Source organism: Macaca fascicularis, chromosome 8, assembly GCF_037993035.2.
Source record: "Macaca fascicularis isolate 582-1 chromosome 8, T2T-MFA8v1.1".
In the NCBI taxonomy this organism is placed as follows: Eukaryota; Metazoa; Chordata; class Mammalia; order Primates; family Cercopithecidae; genus Macaca; species Macaca fascicularis.
Window position 1 is genome coordinate 15,144,199 of NC_088382.1, and position 6,810 is coordinate 15,151,008.

Sequence of the window (6,810 nt, forward strand, 5' to 3'; positions counted from 1 at the left end):
CAACCGCACACTAGGGAACGCTCAACCCAGGCCAACTTGTCAGAGGCACGTGAACCAGAGCGACTCCATCTTGAATGGGGGCTGGTTAAAGGGAGGCTGAGACCTGCTGGGCCACATTCCCAGGAGGCTAGGCATTCTTCGTCACAGGATGAGATAGGAGGTCCCCACAAGATACAGGTCATAAAGACCTTGCTGATAAAGCAGGTTGCAGTAAAGAAGTTGGCCAAAGCCGCAAACCCAAGATGGCCACGAGAGTGACCTCTGATTGCCCTCACAGCTCATCATGTGCTAATTATAATGCGTTAACTGCTACAAGGCACTCCCACCAGCGCCACGACAGTTTACAGATGCCATGGCAACATCTGGAGGTTACCCTACATGGTCTCGGAAGGGAGGGCAGAAACTCTCAGTTCTGGGAATTGCCCACCCCTTTCCTGGAACACTCATGAATAGTCCAACCCTTGTTTAGCGTATGATCAAGAAATAACCATGAAAATGGGCAACCAGCAGCCTTTGGGGCCACTCTGCCTATGGAGCAGCCATTCTTTTTTTTCCTTTTTTTTTTTTTTGAGATGGAGTCTTGCTCTGTTGGCCAAACTAGAATGCAGTGGCATGATCTTGGCTCACTACAACCTCCACCTCGTGGGTTCAAGCGATTCTTCTGCCTCAGCCTTCCTAGTAGCTGGGATTACAGGCACCTGCCACCACACTGTTAATGTTTTGTATTTTAGTGGAGACAGGGTTTTGCCATGTTGGACCAGGCTGGTCTCGAACTTCTCACCTCAGGTGATCCACCTGCCTCGGCATGCCAAAGTTCTAGGATTACAGGAGTGAGCCGCTGCGCCCGGCCAGAGTAGCCATTCTTTTATTCGTTTTCTTTCCTAATAAAGTTGCTTTCACTTTAAGGACTCACCCCGAATTCTTTCTTCCGTGAGATCCAAGAAACCTCTCTTGCGGTCTGGATTGGGACCCCTTTCCAGTAACAAACTTTCTTAACCTCTCAGACCCGTTGTCTCTTCATCTGTAACCAAAGACAAAGCCTCCCCCAAGGTTCCAACAGTGAGGAGAGAACACATGGGAAACGAGGGGCACAGAGTTGGTGTGCAGAACCAATATCACAGACTGGGTGTCAAGCCACTGTCATATTGGAAGTAATATCATGCTCTCCCCTACAAGTTATGAGGAACAATATCACAGGGGGGTATGTACCTTCTCCGGTAGTGGGAGTAGTATTATCATGTCTTCCTTTAGATGACAGGAACAATATCACAGGGTGGGTGTACACCCGTGTGTTTTTGGAAGCAATATCATTCTCCTAGGTTTTATGATTCATGTCACAGGTGGGGTGTACACATCATCCACTCACCCCCTGGATATCAGCAATCATATCACAGAAGAGGTGTCCACCCCCTTCGATACTGTCAGCCATATCATCTTCCTCCCGCCTGGATATTAGGAACAATACCCCGGGGTTGGGGGCGGTGTACACCCACTGTGATATCGAAAGTAAACTCAGCCTCTTTCCCGCTGGATATTAGGAACTATATCACAGGTGTGTGTGCACCTTCTGGGATATTGGGAGTACTGTCAGCCGCCAACCCACTGAATATTAGGGATAATATACAGGGGACAGGGTGGTTACATCCCCTGCGATATTGAGAGCAATATTCTTCTCTTTCTCCTGTACATTAGGAACCACATCACAGGGGTATGTACACCTTCTTCGATATTGGGATTAATGTTATTGTCTCCCCCAACTGAACGTCAAAAACGATATCACAGAAGGGTGTACATCCCCTGCGATATGGCCAGTAATATCATCGTCTCTACCTTTGGATACTAGGAACAACATCACAGAGGGTGTGTATACTCCTCAGCAATATTGGGCATAATGTTATCCTCTCTTCCCCTGGATATTAGGAACGATATCCCTGGTGGTGGGAGGTGGAGTACATTCAGAACAACATCACTGAGTGGGTGTCCACCCCCTGCGGTATTGGGTGTAATATCATCCTCTCTTCCCCAGGATATAAAGAACAATATCACAGGAGGAGTGTACAGCCACAGCCCCTGCGTTATTGGGAGTAATAGCTTCTTTTCCCACTCTCGATATAAGGAACAATACGCTAGGGTGGGTGTACATCCCCTGTGATATTGGACGTATTGTCATCGTCTCCCAACGTGAATATTGGGCGTAGTGTCCCAGGGGGGTGTACGCCTTCTTCCATATTGGGAGTAATATCATCCTCTCCCCTCAGGATTGTAGGCAAAATATCGAAGGGGTTTTACACTTTGTACGATATGGGCAGTAACATCATCCTCTCCCTACCTGGATGTAAGGAACTATATCACAGCCGGCTGTACACTTCTTGCCATATTGGGAGTCTTATCATTCTCTCCCATCATGGATATTAAGAAAAATATTACAAAGGGGGTGTACACCCCCTGAGATATTGAGAGTAATATTATGCTCTCCCCTTCGGGATATTAGGAACAATATCGCAGGAGGTGTGTACAACCCTTGCGATATTGGGAGTCATATCATCCTCTCCCCCTGAATATAAGAAACAATATCACAGGAGGATGTACCCCCCCCCGTGATATGGGAGTCATATCGTGTTAGTCGGAACAATAGCACAGTGGGTGTGTACATCCCCTGCGATATTGCCACTAGTAACATCGCCTCCCTCCCAGGATATAAGGATGAATATCCCAAGGGGGTGTACACCCCTGCGGCGATATTGGCGGTAATATCTTCCTCCCCCCGGCTGGCTATTAGGAACAATGTCACAGAAGGGGTGTACACCCCCTGCTTTATTGGGAGTGATATCATCCTCTCCATCCCTGGATATTAGAAACAATACCACCAGGGAGTGTACACCTCCTGCAATATTCAGACTGATGTCATCCTCTCGCCATCTGGATATTAGGAAACATAGAACAGGGGTGGTGTACAACCCCTGCGAAATCGGAAGAAATATCACCCTCTCTACCTTTGGATGTTAGGGAAAATATCACGGTGGAGGTCCACGCCCACTGTGATATTGGGAGTCATATCATCCTCTCCCACCTTGGAAAGAAGGAACAAGATGTCCGACGGGATATACCCACACTACGGTAGTTTTAATACTATCCTCTACCCCCTGGCTACTAGGAATAACATCATAGAGCAGCGTACACTTTCTGTGACAAGAGGAGTAATATCATCCTATCCTGGCCGGATATCAGAAAAAAGGCTATTAATTACTAATATTAATAAATATAAATGATAAATATTAATTATAGATATTAAAATCACAATTAAGATACTAAAATTAACACTGCTTTAAAAAGTTAATCATGAGTATTAATAATTAATATTTAATAATAATAAGACAATTAATAATAAAATATCAACAATTAACGTTACTTAAATCAATACTAAGTGATATTGGCTATAAAATAATAATAATTATTAAGAAATATTATTATTGATAAATGACATTGATATTAAAAATTAATCCTTGGAGTAGATCATAACCTATTCAAACAATTATAATAATTACCGGCTGGCTATTAGGAACAATGTCACAGAAGGGGTGTACATCCCCTGCTTTATTGGGAGTGATATCATCCTGTCCGTCCCTGGATATTAGGAAAAACATCCCCAGGGAGTGTACGCCTCCTACAATACTGGGACTGATATCATCCTCTCGCCATCTGGATATTAGGAAACATATCACAGGGGTGGTGTACAACCCCTGCGAAATCGGAAGAAAGGTCACCCTCTCCGCCTTTGGATGTTAGGGAAAATACCACGGTGGAGGTCCACGCCCACGGTGATATTGGGAGTCATATCATCCTTTCCCACCCTAGATAGAAGGAAGAAGATGACCGACGGCATGTACACACACTGCGCTACTTTCTTTTTTTTTTTTTTTTTTTTTTTTGAGACGGAGTCTCGCTCTGTCACCCAGGCTGGAGTGCGGTGGCCGGATCTCAGCTCACTGCAAGCTCCGCCTCCCAGGTTCACGCCATTCTCCTGCCTCAGCCTCCCGAGCAGCTGGGACTATAGGCGCCCGCCACCTCGCCCGGCTAGTTTTTTGTATTTCTTAGTAGAGACGGGGTTTCACCGTGTTAGCCAGGATGGTCTCGATCTCCTGACCTCGTGATCCGCCCGTCTCGGCCTCCCAAAGTGCTGGGATTACAGGCGTGAGCCACCGCGCCCGGCCACTGCGCTACTTTCAATGTCATCCTCTACCCCCTGGCTACTAGAATTAAGACTGTACACTTTCTTCGAAACTGGGAGTAATATCATACTCTTCCGGCCAGATATCAGGAACAAGATTATTAATTATTAATATTAATAAACATAAAAATATATATTAATCATAGACATTAAAAATCACAATTAAGATACTAAAATTAATACTGGTTAAAAAAGTTAATGATGAGTATTAGTAATTAATAATTAATAATCTGAACACAATTAATAATAAAATAATATCATCAATTAACGTTACTTAAATCAATACTAAGTGATATTGGCTATAACATAATAATTATTAAGAAATATTAATATTGATAAATGACATTGATATTAAAAATTAATCCTTGGAGTAGATCACAACCTATTCAAAAAATTATTAATAATTAATGGTTAACTATTAATTGAGAGTATTATTGATAATTATTAAAATGATGTTTAATAATTAATTATATGATTGTCCGCAGAGCAATACACTGAGGGTGTACAACCGTCTATGAAACAGTTCATTATTTCAAGAGAGGGAAACGATACTACTCACAATATGGTCAACAGGCTGAGAGTCCAACATGCCTCCCAATAGCCAAGGGGGGGAGAGGGGGTGGCTATTGGTCCCCACCTCGCGGGGGGTGGCTCACCCCCCTGCGAGGTGGCTCCCAATAGCCAAGGGGGGGAGAGGGGGTGGCTATTGGTCCCCACCTCGCGGGGGGTGGCTCACCCCCCTGCGAGGTGGCTCCCAATAGCCAAGGGGGGGAGAGGGGGTGGCTATTGGTCCCCACCTCGCGGGGGGTGGCTCACCCCCCTGCGAGGTGGCTCCCAATAGCCAAGGGGGGGAGAGGGGGTGGCTATTGGTCCCCACCTCGCGGGGGGTGGCTCACCCCCCTGCGAGGTGGCTCCCAATAGCCAAGGGGGGGAGAGGGGGTGGCTATTGGTCCCCACCTCGCGGGGGGTGGCTCACCCCCCTGCGAGGTGGCTCCCAATAGCCAAGGGGGGGAGAGGGGGTGGCTATTGGTCCCCACCTCGCGGGGGGTGGCTCACCCCCCTGCGAGGTGGCTCCCAATAGCCAAGGGGGGGAGAGGGGGTGGCTATTGGTCCCCACCTCGCGGGGGGTGGCTCACCCCCCTGCGAGGTGGCTCCCAATAGCCAAGGGGGGGAGAGGGGGTGGCTATTGGTCCCCACCTCGCGGGGGGTGGCTCACCCCCCTGCGAGGTGGCTCCCAATAGCCAAGGGGGGGAGAGGGGGTGGCTATTGGTCCCCACCTCGCGGGGGGTGGCTCACCCCCCTGCGAGGTGGCTCCCAATAGCCAAGGGGGGGAGAGGGGGTGGCTATTGGTCCCCACCTCGCGGGGGGTGGCTCACCCCCCTGCGAGGTGGCTCCCAATAGCCAAGGGGGGGAGAGGGGGTGGCTATTGGTCCCCACCTCGCGGGGGGTGGCTCACCCCCCTGCGAGGTGGCTCCCAATAGCCAAGGGGGGGAGAGGGGGTGGCTATTGGTCCCCACCTCGCGGGGGGTGGCTCACCCCCCTGCGAGGTGGCTCCCAATAGCCAAGGGGGGGAGAGGGGGTGGCTATTGGTCCCCACCTCGCGGGGGGTGGCTCACCCCCCTGCGAGGTGGCTCCCAATAGCCAAGGGGGGGAGAGGGGGTGGCTATTGGTCCCCACCTCGCGGGGGGTGGCTCACCCCCCTGCGAGGTGGCTCCCAATAGCCAAGGGGGGGAGAGGGGGTGGCTATTGGTCCCCACCTCGCGGGGGGTGGCTCACCCCCCTGCGAGGTGGCTCCCAATAGCCAAGGGGGGGAGAGGGGGTGGCTATTGGTCCCCACCTCGCGGGGGGTGGCTCACCCCCCTGCGAGGTGGCTCCCAATAGCCAAGGGGGGGAGAGGGGGTGGCTATTGGTCCCCACCTCGCGGGGGGTGGCTCACCCCCCTGCGAGGTGGCTCCCAATAGCCAAGGGGGGGAGAGGGGGTGGCTATTGGTCCCCACCTCGCGGGGGGTGGCTCACCCCCCTGCGAGGTGGCTCCCAATAGCCAAGGGGGGGAGAGGGGGTGGCTATTGGTCCCCACCTCGCGGGGGGTGGCTCACCCCCCTGCGAGGTGGCTCCCAATAGCCAAGGGGGGGAGAGGGGGTGGCTATTGGTCCCCACCTCGCGGGGGGTGGCTCACCCCCCTGCGAGGTGGCTCCCAATAGCCAAGGGGGGGAGAGGGGGTGGCTATTGGTCCCCACCTCGCGGGGGGTGGCTCACCCCCCTGCGAGGTGGCTCCCAATAGCCAAGGGGGGGAGAGGGGGTGGCTATTGGTCCCCACCTCGCGGGGGGTGGCTCACCCCCCTGCGAGGTGGCTCCCAATAGCCAAGGGGGGGAGAGGGGGTGGCTATTGGTCCCCACCTCGCGGGGGGTGGCTCACCCCCCTGCGAGGTGGCTCCCAATAGCCAAGGGGGGGAGAGGGGGTGGCTATTGGTCCCCACCTCGCGGGGGGTGGCTCACCCCCCTGCGAGGTGGCTCCCAATAGCCAAGGGGGGGAGAGGGGGTGGCTATTGGTCCCCACCTCGCGGGGGGTGGCTCACCCCCCT